Raw genomic sequence first — 23,277 nt, 5'->3', positions numbered from 1 at the left:
TAAGAGGGGCGCAATCCCAGTAAAATCAAATCCCATAACTGGTGGGTGGGTGACTCACAGACTGGCGAACACTTATACCACAGAAGTCCACCCACTGGAGTGAAGGTTCTGAGCCCCATGTCAGGATTCCCAACCTGGGGGTCCGGCAATGGGAGGAGGAATTCCTAGAGAATCAGACTTTGAAGCCTAGTGGGAATTCATTGCAGGACTTCAACAGGACTGGGGGAAACAGAGACTCCACTCTTGGAGGGCACACACAAAGTAGTGTGCGCATCGGGACCCAGGGGAAGGAGCAGTGACCCCAGGGGAGACTGAACCAGACCTACCGGCTAGTGTTGGAGGGTCTCCTGCAGAGGCGGGGGGTGGTTGGAGCTCACTGTGGGGACAAGGACACTGGCAGCAGAAGTTCTGAGAAGTACTCCTTGGCGTGAGCCTTCCCAGAGTCTGCCATTAGCCCCACCAAAGAGCCCAGGTAGGCTCCAGTGTTGGGTTGCCTCAGGCCAAACAACCAACAGGGAGGGAACCCAGCCCCACCCATCAACAGTCAAGTGGATTAAAGATTTACTGAGCTCTGCCCACCAGAGCAACAGCCAGCTCTAGCCACCACGAGTCCCTCCCATCAAACCCTTTAGATAGCCTCATCCACCAGAGAGCAGACAGCAGAAACAAGAAGATCTACAATCCTGCAGCCTGTGGAACAAAAACCACATTCACAGAAAGATAGACAAGATGAAAAGGCAGAGGGCTATATACCAGATGAAGGAACAAGATAAAACCCCAGAAAAACAACTAAATGAAGTGGAGATAGGCAACCTTCCAGAAAAAGAATTCAGAATAATGGTAGTGAAGATGATCCAGGACCCCGGAAAAAGAATGGAGGCAAAGATCGAGAAGATGCAAGAAATGTTTCACAAAGACCTTGAAGAATTAAAGAACAAACAAGCAGAGATGAACAGTACAATAATTGAAATGAAAACTACACTAGAAGGAATCAATAGCAGAATAACTGAAGCAGAAGAACGGATAAGTGACCTGGAAGACAGAATGGTGGAATTCACTGCTGAGGAACAGAATAAAGAAAAAAGAAGGAAAAGAAATGAAGACAGCCTAAGAGACCTCTGAGACAACATTAAATGCAACAACATTCGCATTATAGGGGTCCCAGAAGGAGAAGAGAGAGAGAAAGGACCAGAGAAAATATTTGAAGAGATTATAGTTGAAAACTTCCCTAACATGGGAAAGGAAATAGCCACCCAAGTCCAGGAAGTGCAGAGAGTCCCATACAGGAAAAACCCAAGGAGAAACACGCCAAGACACATAGTAATCAAATTGGCAAAAATTAAAGACAAAGAAAAATTATTGAAAGCAGCAAGGGAAAAACGACAAATAACATACAAGGGAACTCCCATAAGGTTAACAGCTAATTTCTCAGCAGAAACTGTACAAGCCAGAAGGGAGTGGCATGATATACTTAAAGTGATGAAAGGGAAGAACCTACAAACAAGATTATTCTACCGGGCAAGGATCTCATTCAGATTCGATGGAGAAATCAAAAGTTTTACAGACAAGCAAAAGCTAAGAGAATTCAGCACCACAAAACCAGCTCTACAACAAATGCTAAAGGAATTCTCTAAGTGGGAAACACAAGAGAAGAAAAGGACCTACAAAAACAAACCCAAAACAATTAAGAAAATGGTCATAGGAAAATACATATTGATAATTACCTTAAACGTGAATGGATTAAATGCTCCAACCAAAAGACACAGGTTTGCTGAATGGATACAAAAACAAGACCCATATATATGCTGTCTACAAGAGACCCACTTCAGACCTAGGGACACATACAGACTGAAAGTGAGGGGATGGAAAAAGATATTCCATGCAAATGGAAATCAAAAGAAAGCTGGAGTACTATACTCATATCAGATAAAATAGACTTTAAAATAAAGAATGTTACAAGAGACAAGGAAGAACACTATGTAATTATCAAGGGATCAATCTAAGAAGAAGATCTAACAATTATAAATATATATGCACCCAACATAGAAGCACCTCAACACTTAAGGCAACTGCTAACAGCTATAAAAGAGGAAATCGACAGTAACACAATAATAGTGGGGGACTTTAACACCCCACTTACACCAATGGACAGGTCGTCCAAAATGAAAATAAATAAGGAAACAGAAGCTTTAAATGACAAAAGAGACCAGATAGATTTAATTGATATTTATAGGACATTCCATCCAAAAACAGCAGATTACACTTTCTTCTCAAGTGCACACAGAACATTCTCCAGGATAGATCACATCTTGGGTCACAAATCAAGCCTCAGTAAATTTAAGAAAATTGAAATCAAATCAAGCATCTTTTCTGACCACAATGCTCTAAGATTAGAAATCAATTACAGGGAAAAAAACATAAAAAACACAAACACATGGAGGCTAAACAATACGTTACTAAATAACCACAAGATCACTGAAGAAATCAAAGAGGAAATCAGAATATACCTAGAGACAAATGACAATGAAAACACGATGATCCAAAACCTATGGGATGTGGCAAAAGCAGTTCTAAGAGGGAAACTTAATGCAATACAAGCTTACCTCAAGAAACAAGAAAAATCTCAAACAATCTAATGTTACACCTAAAGAAACTAGAGAAAGAAGAACAAACAAAACCCAAAGTTAGCAGAAGGAAAGAAGTCATCAAGATCAGAGCAGAAATAAATGAAATAGAAACAAAGAAAACAATGGCAAAGATCAATAAGACTAACAGCTGGTTCTTTGAGAAGATAAACAAAACTGATAAACCATTAGCCAGACTCATCAAGAAAAAAAAGGTAGAGGACTCAAATCAATAATATTATAAATGAAAAAGGAAAAGTTACAACAGACACCACAGAAATACAAAGCATCCTAAGAGACTACTACAAGCAACTCTATGCTAATAAAATGGACAACCTGGAAGAAATGGACAAATTCTTAGAATGGTATAACCTTCCAAGACTGAACCAGGAAGAAACAGAAAATATGAACAGATCAGTCACAAGTAATGAAAGTGAAACTGTGATTAAAAATCTTGCAACACACAAAAGTCCAGAACCATATGGCTTAACAGGTGAATTCTATCAAACATTTAGAGAAGAGCTAACACCCAACCTTCTCAAACTCTTCAAAAATTGCAGACGAAGGAAAACTCCCAAACTCATTCTATGAGGCCACCATCACCCTGATACCAAAACCAGAAAAAGATACTACAAAAAAGAAAATTACAGACCAATATCACTGATGAATATAGATGCAAAAATCCTTAACAAAGTACTGGCAAACAATCCAACAATATATTAAAAGGATCATACACCATGATCAAGTGGAATTTATCCCAGGATGCAAGGATTCTTCAATGTATGCAAATCAATCAATGTGATACATCATATTAACAAATTGAAGAAGAAAAACCATATGTGATCATCTCAATAGATGCAGATAAATCTTTTGACAAAATTCAATGCCGATTTATGATAAAAACTCTCCAGAAAGTGGGCATAGAGGGAATCTACCTCAACATAATAAAGGCCATATATGACAAACCCACAGCAAACATCATTCTCAATGATGAAAAACTGAAAGCATTTCCTCTAAGATCAGGAATGAGACAAGGATGTCCACTCTCACCACTATTATTCAACATAGTTTTGGAAGTCCTAGCCACGGCAATCAGAGAAGAAAAAGAAATAAAAGGAATACAAATTTGAAAAGAAGAAGTAAAACTGTCACTGTTTGCGGATGACATGATACTATACATAGAGAATCCTGAAGATGCCACCAGAAAACTACTGGAGCTAATCAATGAATTTGGTAAAGTTGCAGGATACAAAATTAATGCACAGAAATCTCTTGCATTCCTATACACTAATGATGAAAAATCTGAAAGAGGAATTAAGGAAACACTCCCATTTACCACTGCAATAAAAAGAATAAAATACCTAGGAATAAACTTACGTAGGACAACAAAAGACCTGTATGCAGAAAACTATAAGACACTGATGAAAGAAATTAAAGATGATACCAACAAATGGAGAGATATAACATGTTCTTGGATTGGAAGAATCAATATTGTGAAAATGACTATACTACCCAAAGCAATCTACAGATTCAATGCAATCCTTATCAAATTACCAATGGCATTTTTACAGAACTAGAACAAAAAATCTTAAAATTTGTATGGAGACACAAAAGACCCTGAATAGCCAAAACAGTTTTGAGGGAAAAAAACGGAGCTGGAGGAATCAGATGCCCAGACTTCAGACTATACTACAAAGCTACAGTAATCAAGACAATATGGTACTGGCACAAAAACAGAAATATAGATCAATGGAACAGGATAGAAAGCTCAGAGATAAACCCACACACCTATGGTCAACTAATCTATGACAAAGGAGGCAAGGATACACAATGGAGAAAAGACAGTGTCTTCAATAAGTGATGCTGGGAAAACTGGACAGGTACATGTAAAAGAACGAAATTAGAACACTCCCTAACACCATACACAAAAATAAACTCAATTTTGATTAGAGACCTAAATGTAAGACCAGGCACTATAAAACTCTTAGAGGATAACATAGGAAGAACATTCTTTGACATAAATCACAGCAAGATCTTTTTCAACCCACCTCCTAGGGAAATGGATATAAAAAAAAAAATAAACAAATGGGACCTAATGAAACTTAAACGCTATTGCACAGCAAAGGAAACCATAAACAAGACGAAAAGACAACACTCAGAATGGGAGAAACTATTTGCAAATGAATCATCGGACAAAGGATTAATCTCCAAAATATATAAACAGCTCATGCAGCTCAAAATTTAAAAAAAACCCAATCCAAAAATGGGCAGAAGACCTAAATAGACATTTCTCCAAAGAAGACATATAGATGGCCAAGAGGCACATGAAAAGCTGCTCAACATCACTAATTATTAGAGAAATGCAAATCAAAACTACAATAAGGTATCACCTCACACCAGTTAGAATGGGTATCAACAGAAAATCTACAAACAACGAATGCTGGAGAGGGTGTGGAGAAAAGGGAACCCTCTTGCACTGTTGGTGGGAATGTAAATTGATACAACCACTGTGGAGATCAGTATGGAGGTTCCTTAAAAAGCTAAAAATAGAATTACCATATGACCCAGCAATCCCACTACTGGGCATATACCCAGAGAAAACCATAATTCAAAAAGACACATGCACCCCAATGTTCACTGCAGCACTATTTACAATAGCCAGGTCATGGAAGCAACCTAAATGCACACTGACAGATTAATGGATAAAGGAGATGTGATACATATATACAATGGAATATTACTCAGCCATAAAAAGGAACAAAATTGGGTCATTTCTAGAGATGTTGATGGTTCTAGAGACTGTCATACAGAGTGAAGTAAGTCAGAAGGAGAAAAACAAATATCGTATATTAGCACATATATGTGGAAGCTAGAAAATGGTACAGATGAACTGGTTTGCAAAGCAGAAATTGAGACACAGATGTAGAGAACAAACGTATGGACACCAAGGCGCGAAAGCAGTGGCGGGTGGGTGTGGTGGTGTGATGAATTGGCAGATTGGTTTGACATGTATACACTGATGTGCATAAAATGGATGACTAATAAGAAAATAAATAAATAAATAAATAAATAAACATTTCTTAAAAAACGGGAATACTGCATCCATGGAGAAATGAGACCAAACTGTAAAAAAAAAAAAAAAAAAAAAAAAGAACTATTAGTTTTTATCTCAATTCTGTATGCTTTTTACACAGACTCCTCCTAATTCTCACAACTCCACCAGGTGGCTGTTAAGTTCCACTGGGACCTGCGGAAAATGAGGTCAGGACAATTGAGTAAAGTGTCAGATGACACAGCTCTCAGCAGAGTCAGGCCAGGAACCTTTGTCCTTCTTCAAAGCCTCTTCAAAGTCTCTTCAGTCCCCACCATCCTTTGATCAGCACGGCCCATACAGAGAAAACTGCAAGACGCTGCAGAGGACGCTTGAACTGAATATAGATTCATCAATGTTCCCAGATGGAAAAACTGGATAGTAAAAAGAAATCTTTTTTTTTTTCCTCAAAATAACATACAGATTTAATGTAATGTCAATCAAAATCCCAATGGGACTTTCTTTTGGAGGGGGATAGGAGTAACATTTCCACAAAAAAGCTAAGTTCATCAATATGCATAAATAGGGAATGAATGCACTATCTTAGCTCTGCCCCCTCCTTCCAAGCTGATGAGAAAGCAGTAGAAGACTTTAAAAGCCATAAATCCACAGGAACAAGAAAATACAAGAGATAACGACAATGAATGAGATAATCCACATATTTTTTTGAACACTGGATGGTGTGGGGATAAGTGATTCAAAAAATAAAATGCAGAGAGCAAAGAACTAGCCCAAAGAAAGGGCAGTCAGCAGGAAACAAGCCAATTCACATCACAGAATCAAAGAAAGTTCCAGAACTGAAAGGGAGAGAAGAAGAGGGGGCCAATAATAGGAGAAAGTGTATATAGAGTAAGATGGCCTCTTCCCCACCACAGCAATAAATAGGAAGTTTATTTTCAGAGGAAATTTTTGAAAAGAACCTCCAGCTTTTGAGGCCCAGGCACAGAAGAGGGGAGAGGTGCATTACTGAACTAAAGGATGCTGACCTCTGCCTGTCCCAGCTCCCAGAACTCTGGCAGTCAAGCTCTGACCCACAGGAAGAAGTCTGGAGGCTTCTTCTCCAGGAGAAAATGACCAGCCCGAGGGAAACACCTACACATGTTAGGATTCGAGGGCTCTTCCAAAAGTGAGGTCCACCAACTGATAGACTGGCTCATTCTTAAATATGACCAGATAACCAAGGATGACCAGATATTTTAAGCAAGCTTCTAATAGGAAATATAGAGATGAAAACAAATAGGCGTGTTAAAAGAATTTGGAAGAAACAAACATCAAGGAGCAGAAGAAAACTAACGACAACAACAAAAAAAGTAATGGTATGCCTTTCTATGAGACAGTTGGTCCATGAAAGAAGAACAAATATATAAATAAATCTTCATTAAAAAAACAGAGTCTGTAAAAATAACAATACAGTAAGTAAAGCTCTCAAAAATTAAAAATGAAATATTTGCCTCTCCACCATGTAATTTTAAAAAAAATCATGTGGAACCTCAGTTCCAGATTGTTATTATGATGTTAATTTATCTCTCTTATTTAAGGATTTTTTTGTTCATAGTTATATTAAGTTCCACAAATGTTTCAAAACATATCTTGGCTTATCTATGAGATTACCAGTTTCAATGCTTAAACCTATTTCCTGCATGCACTTTCCCTTTCATTGGTTCTATATTCCAATGGATTTTTTTTTAATTAATTAATTTATTTATTTATTTTTGGCTGTGTTGGGTCTTCGTTTCTGTGTGAGGGCTTTCTCCAGTTGTGGCAAGCGGGGCCACTCTTCATCGCGGCGCGCGGGCCTCTCACTATCGCGGCCTCTCCCGTTGCGGAGCACAGGCTCCAGACGCGCAGGCTCAGTAGTTGTGGCTCACGGGCCCAGTTGCTCCGCGGCATGTGGGATCCTCCCAGACCAGGGCTCGAACCCGTGCCCCCTGCATTGGCAGGCGGATTCTCAACCACTGCACCACCAGGGAAACCCTCCAATGGATTTTAATGAACATTTTTTCCAGAAATAACGCATTGATAGACTATTTCCTAAGTACTGACATGTCACAAGGTGTATTTCTTTTGTGCTGTACAAATACTGGCTTGTCTCTATGAAGTACTCTAAGTCCACAATACTGATGAATCTTGTTCCTTTGTCAGCAGGCAGCGTGGCAAATGAGCTATCTGACAACACTACTGGTCTCTTCCATTTTTTTAAATTTAAATGATGATAGAATTTTTCTCTTTACCCATGAAATTAAAACATATTGTTAGGATATGTATATGTTGTCTGTCTTTTTCAATACCTTATATAGGCTTGGGAGGACTTTTTCACCAGAAATCTCAAATCTTTCTTTAGCGCAGATAAATTTTCTTTTATATATCTTTAAATATTACTACTTCTCCATCTGCTCTATGTTAGAGTGGATGCGGGGAATAAACATATGTTAGATACACTAAATCTATCCTCTCGCTTATCTTTTATAATTCCTACTTATTTATATTTTCACTCTATGTTCTGTGAATGTTCCTCAAATTAGTTTCTAAATCCCCACTTCAATTTTTAGCAGTGTTTAATTGGTATTTGTTGCCAATATTGGTGGGACTCTTTCAGCAATCAAATTTTCAATTTCCTTTTTCATAGCAGTCTACTTTTTTAGCACAATATCCCCCTCAACTTTCCTCGAGGTTGCTAATTGGGGTGTATTTAAATGTCTCTTCCGTTTAGATTAATTCTATTTAATGCATTTTCTCTGAACAATCAACATCCCCACCAATCTGCCCTGCTACTTTACTCCAACATAAAATAAAAAGTTAAAAAAAAACTTCCAGTTTAAAAAAAGAAAAGATTCCTTATTGTTTGCCCATGTTTATCAAATGAAAGTGTAAATCAGTCTTTCTCTGTGCCAAGCACAGTGCTAAATAATATAAAGTTTGTCATGTAAACCCCAAAATAATCTGAGATAAATGCTGTTATCCTCCCTGAGTGTCACCTGGAGGTGAAAAGACATAGGTTGCTGTGCTGAGTTAGGGATTCTGTCCAAATTACTGAGGCCTTTTCGGCCCCTCAACCCCACTGGCTCCCCTAGCCTCTGATTGGGACCAAAGGTTCATCTGTGCAGTCAGAGCTGCGGGTACCCAGAGGAAGTCTGGGAAGAGACCAAGAACCAATTTTTCTTTTGCTTTTCTCTGTATTTATTTATTTTTAGTTTTTTTTTTTTTTTAATTTTTTGGCCGTGCCCTGCGGCATGTGGGATCTTAGTTCCCCGACCAGGGATGCAACCCGAACCCCCTGCAGTGGAAGCATGGAGTCTTAACCACTGGACCACCAGGGAAGTCCCTCTCTGTATTTATTGCGCAAGTGCAGAGTCAGTGGACATCTCCTGTCTTCTACCCAGGTGGGAGCCAGCCAGGGTCCGGGCTCATGTCCATGTAACTAGTCAGCCAGCCACCAAGTAAAGCTGGGGGTGAGACTACAGCAGTCCATGGGGGATGCTCAGGGACAACTATCAAAGTCCTTCTTCTCCCACCCCACCCTCCCAACCTCAGTGGCTCAAGGGCAGGAGTTTGCAGGGTCGCCCAGGACACCCATCTTCTCTGGACGCCCTGCTTGGCCTGTACCAGTCTGAGGATCAAAAGCCACTGATTGACCTCTTGGTCATTCTGCTCTCATCTTTAAAATGGTGGTTCAGTGATGCTACACTTCCATGTTAAAAATAAATACATCTGAAATCAATTGTTAATATTATTAAGCAGGACATGTAACTGAAAGCTTAGGTCCTGGACTAAGATAACCTTGGTTCAAATCCTGGCTTTACAAATTACTATGTGAACTTGAGCAAGCTATTTTACTTCTCTAAATATTTCCTTTTCGGTAAATTCAAGATAATAATAGGGTTATTGAGAAGAATAATGAGATAAGGCATTTGAGGCATTTAGCACAGTGCCTGGTTTGCAGTAAACACAATAGATGTTTTTTATTATTTTTGACTGACCTCCAGAGTCAGTAAAGCTACCAAGGTATCTAAGATCGCCACAATGGTTTCGAATTGTTTTGAGTTCTAGCTTTTTTGGGGGGAAAAGGGGTATAAATAAAAAATTAAGAGCAAAATCATCATCATTTGCAAGTGACATGATAAAGAAATCTAAAGTCTAAACAAATCTACTGTATGAGCATTTTTGTATATAAAATTGTCTGAAAAAAGTTTTAAAGAGTATACCCATAGATTTTTTTTTTACTTTTTATTTTTAAATAATTTAGGCACATAGAAAAGTTGCAAAAATAGAAGAGAGTTCCAGTTTATCTTCTACCAAGTATCCCCTACTGCTAACATCTTACACTATTACCATGATGCATTTGTCGAAACTAAGTATTTGTGCAATACTATAAACTAGAGACTTCATTTGCACGTTTTATTGTCCTTTTTCTGTTCCAAGATCCAGTCTGAGGCCCCCCTCGCCCAGTGTATTTGTCATGTCTCCTCGGCCTCCTGTAATCTGTAACAATTCTTCCGTCTTCCCTTGTCTTTCATGACCTTGACACTTTTACAGAATTCTTGTCAGTTGCCTTGTAGAATATCCCTCAATTTGGGTCTAATATTTTCTCACGATTAGATTGAGGTTGTGTGTTTTGCACAAGTATGGCTGTTAGTGATGGGTTCCTTTCAGTGCATCCTATGGGGAGGTCAACATGTTTTACTAGTGGTGATATCAACTTTGATCACTTGGTTAAGGTGATGTCTGCTATAAACTTATTCTTTTTCCCTCTGTAATCAGTAAATACTTGGTGAGAGATGCTTTGATACTAAACAAATATCATGTTCCTCCTCAAACTTTCACCTTCTCATTTTAGCATCCATCCACAGATCCTACCCGAAACAATTATTATTGGGATGCTCGGTGATATTCTCTTTCCTTTATTTCTTCTATATTTACCGACTGGAATTCTTCTGTAAGGAAGAGGTGTCCCTACATGTTTGAGACCCACTGAGTCTCAGAGCTGGAGGAGACCTGAGGTCTTCTGAGAGCTCAGATGCCAGCAGCTTTGGCATCACCTGAGCACTTGTTAGAAATGCAGAATCTCAGGCCCCACCGGGACCTACTGGAACAGACTCTGCATTTTAACAAGATTCTTGAGTGATTCATGTGCTTCAAAGCTCATCTTAGCTCCACATTTATTAATGGACTTGATACTTGAGGTCACACTTGGAATGGGTGGCAGAGCCAGCCAACACTCCGCCTCGTGACTCCCAATTCATGCTCCTCTTCTAACTTGGTTGGATCCATTCCCAAAAGAAATCCAGAGCACTCAGGCTTTGAGCTCAGAGCTGAATTTAAATATTTAACACTGTTGTATCTATCTGCCTACCTATATCTATTCATTCTTAGGCAAGCTAGTTAACCTCTCTGAACTGCAGTTTCCGTACCTGTAAATTGATGGGAATGTTAAATTACATTAAGGATAACGGTGAAGACGAGAGATAACATGTGGAAAGCACCTGGTGGAGTAAGCTGGCACCTGACAGACCCAGATGTGCGTGCAGATGTGGCCCGGCTGTTGGTTGTGCTATCCATACACGCCTTCAGCTGTGTCTTCAGCCCTTCCAGGGTCAGCCTCGGTGGTAGAGAGCTGCCTCACCCAAGGTCAGCCCCTTCTGGTGGTGACCCGTATCCAAAGACAGGAATATCAAGGCGCAGTCATACTGGTCCCACATTACAATGCTGACGACCTCTTCAGCTCCAGAGGCACACTCGGCTAAACGTCCTAAACACCCAATTCCATCTCAGAGTCCGTTTCTAGGGCGCAAACTGCCATATGATACAAAATAGGTTCTTAAGAATCGGGAGCAACTATTATGAATATGATTGCTATGCCTTGGGGATAACCTTTGCAAACTGTCCGTATCACTAAATACAAATTGACCCAAATATGTATTAAACACCTATAATGCATCTGGCACAGTGCTAGTTATAGAAATGTAGAGTGCAGCAAAACAATGCTTGCTGTCAAATAGGGAAGACTGAAAACTAAACAAGACTGTGCAATTAACCAAAACACCATTTTGGCAAAATTACTGTTGCCAGGGGCTGGTCCCTTCTCAATCCAAAGTCTCCTAATATTTGAATCCTGATACAGCGCCATCAAGGTCTACCCATCACTGGAGAACCCTGGAGTTGGGAGGTGGAAGGTCACCAATTGCTTTCTAACAAAAAAATATATATAAAATAAAGACACGACCTGATTTTAAACTAAAGAAACTGAACAGCTGTTTCCTGGACAACTCTTTGCTTACCCTTGATACAAAAAAGTCCACAGATAGGTGTCAGCAAGTTCCAGACATCCAAATCACAAAGAATGTGAAACTGAGTTTTACAGCCCTGCTTTTAAAAGCACCTTTAAATGATTCTCTACACCTTCATTCCTGCTGTTCTGTGATAACAAAAGGAAAACTACATTGTGTTCCTATTGCAAAGGAATGTGCCTGAAAGCCAAGTGAAATCATGTTTCTTCAAGAAAAGGGCAAAATTGCACTCTGTCACTATCTCAACAGGCAGAAATTGTGTAAAGCTCAATTATTTACTCTGATGAAAGCTCTCTTAGCCTGAAGTGTTGTTAAAACACACACCCACACCACATTACTACATGATTAAATCTTCATTACCATGAGAAAAATCAGAACAGGCACGTTAAAATGTTCACCTGGGCACTACCTATTATTCTGGAGCTCTGGCTTTGAAAGCTTACTAAAGATTTCCTTGGATGATAGACAACCTAAATAGTCTTTCACAGAAAATTTTAAAAGCACAAAATTTCCATTACCTACTCCTGGCCAGAGGCAAGTTCCTCAAGGGGTACACCATTCTCCTAGCACATAAAGCAGCCTTAAAATAGTCGTTAGAAGCAATAAGGCCCCTGCCCACAGAGTGCCAAATAACCCAGTTCTGTGTCCCAATTTGATAATCTCTATGACCAACTCATGTTCTCCGCCTTGGTTTTTCCCCACAGTGTGTGGACGTGGGGCTTAGCCAGTGCCCTGCTACCTCAGTAGCTGATCCGCCCCACTTGTCTTCCTGGTTTGTAAACGAGTGGAGTGGCTGCACCCAGAGGAGCTTGTCCATTACACTGCTCCTATTTCTCTGCTCCAGAAGCTTCTCTCTTTAAAAACACAGCATCAAATTCTGCTCTGGAACCACCAGGTGAATATACCCCCAGGGGTTCGGAACTGTTGCAATGATGCTGGGGTCACTTATCAAGCCTCTAATTTCTAGGTCCATATGCAAATACACCATTCCCTGCTTTTTTTCACCTGTTTAATGCTTATTTATTTCATTATTTATTAATTTAATATTTTGTACATTGCCTTATAGTCAAAAATATTTTAGTGATGACATAAATACATATAATCCAATGGTTCTCAACCAAGGGGCTATCTCGCTCTCCGGGAAACATTTGGAAATGTCTGGAGAAATTTTTACTTGTTACAACTGGGGGTGAGTGGGGTTGCTATTAGTGGGCAGAGGCCAGGGATGCCGCTAAACATCCTACAAAGCGTAGGGCAGATCCCCACAAGAAAGGATTATCTGGCCCATGATGTCAATGGTGCTGAGTTAGAGAAACCCTGGATCCAACATTATAAAAAATCGAATGGAGGGACCCCCCTGGTGGTCCAGTGGTGAAGAATCCACCTTCCAACACAGGGGATGAAAGTTTGATCCCTGGTCGGGGAACTAAGATCCCACATGCCACGGGGCAGCTAAGCCTGCGTGCTGCAACTACAGAGCCCATGCACTCTAGAGCCTGCGTGCCACAACTAGAGAGAAGCCTGCGCACCACAATGAAAGATCCCATGTGCTACAACTAAGATCCGATGCAGCCAGAGATACAAAAATATTTTTTTAAAAAATTGAATGGAAAAGGAAATAAGGACAAAGCAAACATCAGAAGCAGGATGGTAAAATTCAGTCAGAGGCAAATATTTTGCTGTACATGCACCTCAGATGTGGCTCTCAGCTTCCTATCAGCCAAACCATAGAGGAACATGCCGTGTGATTGAGGAAACTGACCATAAGATAAAAAAACAAATCACCAACCACCCTGGGAAAGTTTCTGCTGGACCACAAGCCTGACAAGAATTCTTCCAGAGGCCAGCAGGAAGGAGATACAGAGTGATGGAGGGGACCCCATCTTCCTTCCTAAAGTCCCCAGATGATAAACCCAAGCGTGTTTCCGTGTGGCTAGTTCTCACAGCAGCCCACAGTGCAAGGATGGGACAAAAGCCAACACAAGAGCAAGTCCACAAAGGACAAAAATCAGGAGACCCAAGGTCCACATCTACTTAGTTTTCTTTTGCTCTTTTCTGCCCTTGGGGTAACCTGGAGAATAAAAAGTGTTGGGTAGACCATAGATCTTCCAGGAAATGTTTTATGTGCCCTGTTTCTCACAACCACATCCTGATAATGCTTGGGCAGTGGAGAGTTTGAAGTTATCTTCTGTGGCAATAAATTAGAATAGACTTTTCCATTAAGGGAATTCCAGAGGAGTCAACTGAAAGAGCTCGCAAGTGGCTAAAGCAAGACGAGGGACACTCACAGCAAGAAGACACACAGCCATTGCATCTAGAAACTGTTCATTAAGATATAAGAAAAAAGGAGATTAGATTGAGTTCACACAGCTTAACCCATAATCCAATCAATCAATATCTCAAGATTCAAAGGCCAAGGAAAAATTACTTAAAAAGTGTAAAATAAATCCTATTGAGGATAAACTAGTAATTTATTTTGGAAAAATGTAGAATATCTACTTTATGCCATGCACCAAAAACACAGCTCACATATTTAAAGATTCAAATGTTAAAAAATAAAGCCAAGAAATAACTAAAAGGACATATGTGCATATTATTTATGTCTAAATTCATGTCATCCATCCATCTATTCTTAGAAAGAAGGCATTTCAAGTTTGTGCTTCTTGCAAAGCAAGAAAGTAATGGGTAAAATATTGGTAATTTTATTAAATAAGACTTAATTGCATGGATTTATGAACATCAAAAATGCCATAAAACCCAGGACCCATATTTTAATGTCTAACTTCATTCTCCAATAAAAGAAACCACCTCCTTGGAGAAATGGCTGATTCTAGGACTGAAACCGGAAAGACTCAAGATGAGCCTGGGTGCCTTTTTTTTGTTTTTTCTCTGGCTGTGCCACGTGGCATGTGGGATCTTAGTTCCCCGACCAGGGATCGAACCCATACCCCCTGCCTTGGAAGCGTGGAGTCTCAACCACTGGACCACCAGGGAAGCCCCCTGAGTGTCTTTTATAGTGCCAGAAAGGAAATGATCAAAAAAACACAAAAAAACGCACACAATGGTGGACATGTCAAAAGGGCATGGGAGTCAACTGAAAGAGCTCCCAATGGCCAAATCTGGGACAACTGGAGCAACAAAATAAATAATGCATCACTGGATTATAACTTGAAATATAAAATAAATACACATGAGTCCATACTGACATAAATGATTGAATCAACTAATAAGTGGAGGAGAAGGGACAAATCTGTGGAGAAGAATTCTAAATAATTTATGTAGGTACTCTGCCCACAAGGAGGTGAAGCATACTCCTGACTCCTTGTGTGTGAGCTGTACATAGTGACTTCTTTCCAGAAAGCACTGTGTGGAAAGGGGAAGAAAGAGGAACTTTACAGTGGAAAAATCTGACAAGCACCATCTCAGGCAGTTGATCAAGGTCAACATCAACAGTGACAAACTAGTCACACTGACAGCATGTACCTTTGATATGATGTGATGAAAACGGCACTTTACCTCTGTGGTCTTCCAACTCAAAACACATAACCCCAGGCTAATCGTGAGGAGAAAGTTCAGACAGAGGGACATGTTACCAATACCTGACCAGTCCTCCTCAAAACTGTCAAGGTCATCAAAAACAAGGAAAGTGAGACACTGTCACAGGAAGAGGAGCCTAAGAAAGCATGAGGACTGAATGCAATGTTGTATCCTGCACTTGATGAATGGAGGTGTGGGGGTGAAACCGAGCAGGACCCTGTGGGGCTCCTGGGCATGGAAGCCTTTCTGTGTCCCCCGTTTCTTATTTGTAGGGAATAGACTCCAGCCTCCATGACCTTCCCTGAGTTCCAAAGGGCAGATTTGAACAGTTGCTAATCAGGGAAGGGAGGGGCAGCCAAGAAACACTAGTGCAGCCTTGGAGCAGGGTCCTGGTTCCACCTCAAGGGATACACATAACAATATCTCTGAGCTCTTTACAGAACTAAAACCCCCAACAAATGGAAGATGTTAGCATTCTTCATTCCAGAGAAGACCACCTGAAGCCAGATTAAAGGAACCAGAGAAGCTCATCAGGAGACCTCCTGAGACCAGATTAAAGGAGTGCTGGCCCTGCACACACTCTAATCTTATGAGCAACCCCAGCCTTGAACAATTGCTGTAAAACTCCTCACCAAATCCTCCTGGGTTGGAACACACAGTTTTGAGAGGCACGAGCCCACTGTGTCTCCCTATGCCAGGCAAAGCAATAAAGCTGTTCTTTTCTACTTCACCCCAAACTCTGTCTCCAAGATTCGATTTGGCACCAGTGCACAGAGGCTGAGTTTTCAGCATCAGGGGCTTCCTTTTAACAAATAGGATAAGCCACACTACGCATATGTAGCCCCAGGACCATGCCTTCTCAGGGTTAATGAGGATAGATAAACCATCCCTCAGAATGTCCTGGGAAACTGCCAGTAGCAGAAGGTCTCCACGTGTCCCTTACGTGCTCCTCTGTCTACTTTGTAGATTAACCAGGCTAGTAAGGCAAAGTTACTGACACCTAATCAGAAAGGAAAGTGAGGTCTACACTATTTAAATGAAAGAGTTGTCCTTTGATTAGAAAGCTGAGAAATTCTTTTAAAATTCAGAAGCATCTTCCCTGAGTTATAAAGTGACAAAAAAATTAAACTGTCAACCAGATCTGGGCCAGCCCAGGACCAACCACTGCTCTCAGCCAAACACTGCATCTCCCAAACTCATGTATGTTTTGTGTGTTTTTTCTTTTCATTAAGTTACAGAAAATTTTTAGAAAGATTTAAACTTGCTAAGAAATAGTGGTACCCTTTTCACATTCTGATTCACATGTTCTATCACTAAGTGGTTCATTGTGTTTTGGGGTGTGTTTTGGGGGGTGGTGAGTGAGGATATGTGTGTTTGAGCTCATTAATAGTTCTTTTCAAAATAGGAACCGTAAGATAAACCTCAAGGTGCAGTAGATAAAATCTTAACTTATTAGGAGATAAAAGGGGAAAGCCCTGACTTAAGCTTCAGGGCTCTTCAGAGAGCACCAAGTCTCCCACTGAATCTGACACTTTCTCCTTTCTTCTCAACCTGTGTCCAAGGAGCTTCAGGACACCTGTGTGTAAATTAAGATGAGCGTAGAATGAGCACTTGCTAGTAATAGTGAACAATTACTGATACTTATTAAAGGGTACTTATTAAGGGGCCAGTCACAATGTTAATCACATTACATGTATTTCCTCATTTAAGCCAATAACAACCCTAGGAAATGAGTGCAAGAATCATTCCAATTTTACAGAGGAAGAAACTGAAGCTTTAAACTTGCCCAAGGCCCATGGCTAAAAATGGCTGGAGAGTTCACACTCTTGACCTCCACGTCTGTCCACTCTGACAGCTGCTTCACAGATCTGCACATTGTAACAGTGTTGAGAGGTCTATGAACCGATGAAGAGAGCCTGAGGTAACCAGGGAGGAGTGAGGGACCCACAAAGGGGTGGAAAGTCCAAAACCAGTTCACTCATCCAAAGATTATCAGAGAAGTGGACACCGCCAAGGGGAAAGACAGAGTGGGTAGTGATGTCCCAGGTGCTGACATGCCAGCATCATCCAAGGTGATGGAGGGAGAAGCTGAGGGCATCAGGGAGGTGACAGAGTCACCACGTATTTCCTTGCGGGCAAGTCCTGTACTTCCCGCTGACTGCACTGAAGGGGCTGAAGTAGAGGAGCCAGCCCACTCCTCACAGTTCCCCACCCCCAACCAGCAGGGAGGGAGAGGACTCCCCAGTGAGTGCAGGGGGAGGCCCTACTGCGCTCCCATGGGCTGCTTTTCCTCCCCGCCCAGCAGGTGATGGAGCCGGCTGAGGGCAGGATGGTTGTGGATAGCGCAGCAGGCGGGCTACCAGCTCCGTGAAGACCGACACCCTGGGCAAGCAGAAATAGCAGCTGGTCCCAGCAAATGGTCCTCTTTCCTTCTTTGTGATCAGCACTGGGAACAGGTGGGGCTTGGCGAATCCACGTGAGGTGGCATCGGTGTTTGTGCCTGTGTTTGGCTTGATAACAAGGGCACCTAGGAGGTCTGTCTCAGAGCTTCCCTCCTTACAGGGTGCCTCTCCCCTCCACCCTGGCAGAAGACCCCTCGTGGGGGTAGCAGATCAGACAAGAATTGTGGAGACACAAAAAGGAGAAGAGAGCTTTCAGGGGATGTCAGAGTCAACGTTGGTGACAACACTGAGACCAGGCAGAGGGTGGGGCTTCCCGATGAGGGTAGGGGCTCAGGGTTTACAAGAAAGAAAGACCAGGGCCCAGGGACATCATGGGCAATGAAACATAGCTCCACCTCTGGGCACATACTGTGGATGTATGGCCCATGGGCCACCCAGCAGCTGCCTCCAGCTCCATATCCATGAAGGCAGGTTAGGTTCAAGCAGGCAGTGGGGCAGGTCAGACCAGAGCTTGGCTGAACACTGCATTACATCCTGAATCTACCCTGATCTCAACCCTGAGACTTGCACCCATGGCTCAAAGTGCTAGGGATGTGGTACTTGGTCTCTCCAGTTGGGAATGATGTGTAATGAGGGGTGTGAGCAAGTCCTCTGCAGTTCTCGGTGGGAAGGGTGTGGTCACTCCACATGCTAGGCTTTTGTGGAGAAAAGCAAAACCCACTCCTACCCCAGAGCATGCGAAGCCATTCTGCCAGGCAGTGAGCCCAGGCTGAGGCATTGTAAGGGAGAAAATACAGGTCCAAGTGGGTGGACAGAATAAAAGGTTGGCGGGGCAGGGGTGGGGAAAAAACAGAAGCTTCAGGTGCCCTGACCCATTAATTTTGTAAGAATTAATTAAAGTTAATTAAGTTAAGTAATTAAATTTAAATTTGGGGGCAACGATAGAGACAACTCATTCTGCTCTAGGTGTGACTATGAGGTAGAACCTGGAGCAGCGTGCCCCCAACTACAGCTAAAGGACCCTGGTCAAGTCTTTCTTTTCCCTGAAGGTGTGTACTTTTATTGAAAAGTCTCAGCCAACTCCCTGGGAGACCAAAAATCTTCATACACTGAAAGCTGGATGACAAAATAGGGGTCATGATGACTGACCATTCAAACTGAAACAAAACAAAAAGAGCAAGTGTTCAGGCAGAAGATTCAAAAATTTGGATTACATAATTTACACAAAAGCAATGCTATCACCCTCCCCTGAGTGAACTTGGGTGAGGTCTGGGCCTTTCTCCTTAGGGAGACATGAGGAGGTGTTTGAGAAGGTATGGAACTTCCTCTAACAATGCATCCCATGATATTCGGAACGACTCTTCAGAAAAGGACAGTCAAAACACTCAGCCACATTGCAGATCTTTGGGGGATGCAACTTCAACTGACTGCTATCACCTTCACCATTCAACTTGTTAAATCCTGAGGCAACCAACAGTAAAAATAAATTAAAATAAGTAAATAAATAAATAAATACACCATGCCAATGTCATCTCATTTTCTGCACAAGTCAGGTTTTGTCGAGAAAGGATGTAACACACTGTCTACCTAGAAGCATTTTTGGTGGACAGTGGAGTGGCTAGACTCATGGAACTCCTGCTTGCTGATCCACATCTGCTGGAAGGTGGATAGTGAGCCCAGGATGGAACCATCAATCCAGGCAGAGCACTCAGAAGTGTGATGACCTCAGTCTTCATCATGCTGGGAGTCAGAGTGGGAATCTCCTCTATCCTGTTGGTGAAGCCTGGGTACACAGTGGTCCCACCAGAGAGCACCGTGTTGGAAAAGATGTCACATGTTGTGGACATCAATGTCACACTTCACAATGAAGTTGAGGGTAGTTTCATGGATGCTTCCAGATTCCATGCTCAGGAAGGAAGGCTGGAAGGGCCCCAGGGCAGTGGAACCACTTGTTGCCAATGGTGGTGACTTGGCCTTCGAGGCACACAGCTCTTCTCCAGGGAGGAGCGGGAGGTTGCAGTGACCATCTCCTCTCCAAGTTCAGGGCAAAATAGCAGAGCTTCCCTTGATGTCTTGCACAATTCCCTGCTTGGCCATGTGGAAAAGCTCTGTGAGGCAGTTCCTCAGGTCCCGGCTAAGTCCAGACACAGGATGGTGTGAGGAAAGGCATAGCCCTCGTAGATGGACACAGTGTGTGTGATTTCATTGCTGGACTCCATTAAATGCCTGTGGCACAGGCCAGAGGCATAAATGACAGCATAGCCTAGATGGCCATGTACGTGGCTGTGGTGCTGGAGGTCTTCAATATGATCTGGGTCTTCTCCTGGTTGGCCTCAGTGTTCAGGAGGGACTCAGTCAGCAGCATGGGGTGCTCCTCGGGGGCCACATACACTCGCTTTATAATGTGATGCTAGACCTTCTCCTTGATGGGCTATTCAGGGTAGAGTTCCCTCTTACTCTGGGCCCCATCACCCACCTAGGAGTCCTTCTGTCCCATGCCCACAGTCATGCTGTGGTTGCCCATGATGGAAGGGAAGATGGCTTCAGGGCCACGATCCTCTGAAAGGTTGGCCCTACACATGCTGGAGCCACTGTCGACCATCGATGTGGAAATATCATCATCCATGCTGAGCTTGCAGGGGAAGGAGTGGCGAGAGGCCAGTGCTTGGTCTTTCGCTCACCCCAAGGAAGCAATCAAATAAGGCAAATAACTCAGTCTCCCCTGTCAGTGTACTTGGAATGGCCATGCACTTTTTGCAGATCGAACAAGCAGTTAGCGGCCAGGAAGATTTTCCCCAAAGTTCTTCAGGCAGTTGAAGTAGCAGCTGCATAAGGGTGCTGGGGCCAGGCTCCTACAATCACATACCCAGCTTCAAACTGGGAGGTGAGAGCTGGCATCTGAGAATGTCCTTCCACTCTCCAGTCTGAAGCACACATTGCTGAGCCCAAGTATAGCTAATGCAGCATCCATCATCCTAAGTGGGCCTCACGCTCAGGACCTGGTCCTCTGTCTCCATCACACCCCTGGCAGATGGGAATGGGATCCAGACAAGCAAGGACCCCTCATTTCTGAGCACAAGGCACAGAAAGTGAAGAAGAGGATGCTGAAATTTGGGTCCTAAAAGAAGTAATGTTTAAGCTTGACAGATCATCCAAAAGATGTGTTTCAAGTTCCAAGGGTAAAACAGAAAAGTGGAAGGCACATCTGCTGGGAAGAGAAGCCAGGCCTGTAGGAAGGGGATGTGGGATGGTGGGGAGCCAGGCTGGTGTCATTCCTGGGCTGAAATTAAGAGGACACATTGGCTCTGTGTGTGAACAGAGAGAGGCAGGGTGGTTTCCTTAGAAAAACAGCCCATCATCCTGGCACCAGGAGGAGCTAACTTCCCCCAGGCTAGTCTCTTGTGCTCCATTCCCTGAAGTGGATTCTCTGTGTAAATAAATTTCTAAGAAGTCTCTATATGGGATACAAAGCTGCACTAGAGGAACACTGAAGTGTGTGCAAGAATTACCCATGGGAACTTGTTTTAAAATGTTGATTTTAGGCAATATCCACAGCACTGTCCAATTCCCAGGGAGCAGATTCCAGGGACATACCCTGGAGGGCAGAATCTGTATTTTTAATTAGGATCCCCCAAGTGATTCTGATGCAGGGTATCCAAGCCACACATTAAGAAACAAAAGTATACACTCATTAACATATACGCACCCAATATAGGAGCACCAAAATACAGAAGACAAATATTAACAGACATAAAGGGAGAAATTGATGGGAATACAATAATAGTAGGAGACTTTACCACCCCACTGACATAAATGGACAGATCTTCCAGACAGAAAATTAATAAGGCAACAGAGATCCTAAATGACACAACAGAACAGTTAGACTTAAGTGATATTTTCAGAATATTACATCCAAAAAAACCCCAGAAAACACATTCTTTTCAAGTGCATGTGGAACATTCTCTAGAACAGACCACATACTAGGACACAAAACAAGCCTCAACAAATTTAAGAGGATAAAAATTATTTCAAACATCTTTTCTGACCACAACAGCATGAAACTAGACATCAACCACAAAAAGAGAAACAAGGGGAAAAAATGATTTCATGGAAAATAGGCAACATGTTACTAAAAAACCAATGGGTTAATGATGAAATCAAAGAGGAAATTAAAAAATACCTCAAGACGAATGATGATGAAAACACAACCATATAAAACGTATGAGATGCAGCAAAAGCAGTCCTAAGAAGGAAGGTCATAGCAATACAGGCCTTCCTCAAAAAACAAGAAAAATCTCACATAAACAACCTAACCTACCACCTGAAAGAATTAGAAAAAAGAAAAAAAAAATAACCTCAAGTCAGCAGAAGGAAGGAAATAATAAAGATCAGAGATGAAATAAATAAAATAGAAATTAAAAAACAATAGAAAAAAAAATCAATAAAACAAAGAGCTGGTTTTCTGAAAGGTTAAATAAAATTGACAAACTTCTGGCCAGGCTCACCAAGAAGGAAAGAGAGAGGACCCAAATAAACAAAATAAGAAATGAAAGCAAACAAGTATCAACCAATACCACAGAAATACAAAAAACCATAAGAGAATACTATGAACAATTATATGCCAACAAGTTGGACAGCCTAGAAGAAATTCTAGAAACATACATCCCACCAAACCTGAATCAAGAAGAACTAGAGAATATAAACAGACTGATTACTAGAAGTGAAATAGAATCTGTAATTTAAAAAAAAAAAAAAACAACTCCCTGCAAATAAAAATCCAGGACCAAATGGCTTCACTGGGGAATTCTACCAAACATACAAAGAAGAACTTATACCAATCCTTCTCAAACTCTTCCAAAAGATTGAAAAGGGAACATTCCCAAAGTCATCCTACAAAGCCAACATCACCCTGATACCAAAACCAGACAAAGACACTACCAAAAAAGAAAATATCTTCTAAGAATATAGATACAAAAATTCCTCAACAGAATATTAGCAAACTGAAGCCAACACCACCTAAAAAGGATCAAACACCATGATCAAGTTGAATTCATCTCAGGGTTACAAGGATGGTTCAACAAATGCAAATCAATGTGATACACCACACCAACAAAAGAAAAGACAAAAACAACATGAGCATCTCAGTAGATTCAGAAAAAGCATTTGATAAAACTCAATACCAATTCACGATAAAAACTCTCACCAAAATGGGTATAGAGGACACATATCTCAACATAATAAAAGCTATTTATGACAAAACCACAGCCAACATAATACTCAATGGTGAAAAGCGTAATACCTTCCTGCTAAAATCTGGAACAAGACAAGGATGCCCACTC

General features: G+C 41.6%; 1 pseudogene; it reads right to left on the bottom strand.

Moving 5' to 3' along the window:
* Window positions 1-19,525: 19,525 nt before the first annotated feature.
* Window positions 19,526-20,564, bottom strand: LOC103004450 (actin, muscle-like; annotated as a pseudogene).
* Window positions 20,565-23,277: the final 2,713 nt, after the last annotated feature.

This window comes from Balaenoptera acutorostrata, chromosome 7 (assembly GCF_949987535.1).
Source record: "Balaenoptera acutorostrata chromosome 7, mBalAcu1.1, whole genome shotgun sequence".
NCBI classification, from domain to species: Eukaryota; Metazoa; Chordata; class Mammalia; order Artiodactyla; family Balaenopteridae; genus Balaenoptera; species Balaenoptera acutorostrata.
The sequence above is the reverse complement of the archived record's forward strand: the minus strand, read 5'-3'. Positions and strand labels throughout refer to the sequence as shown.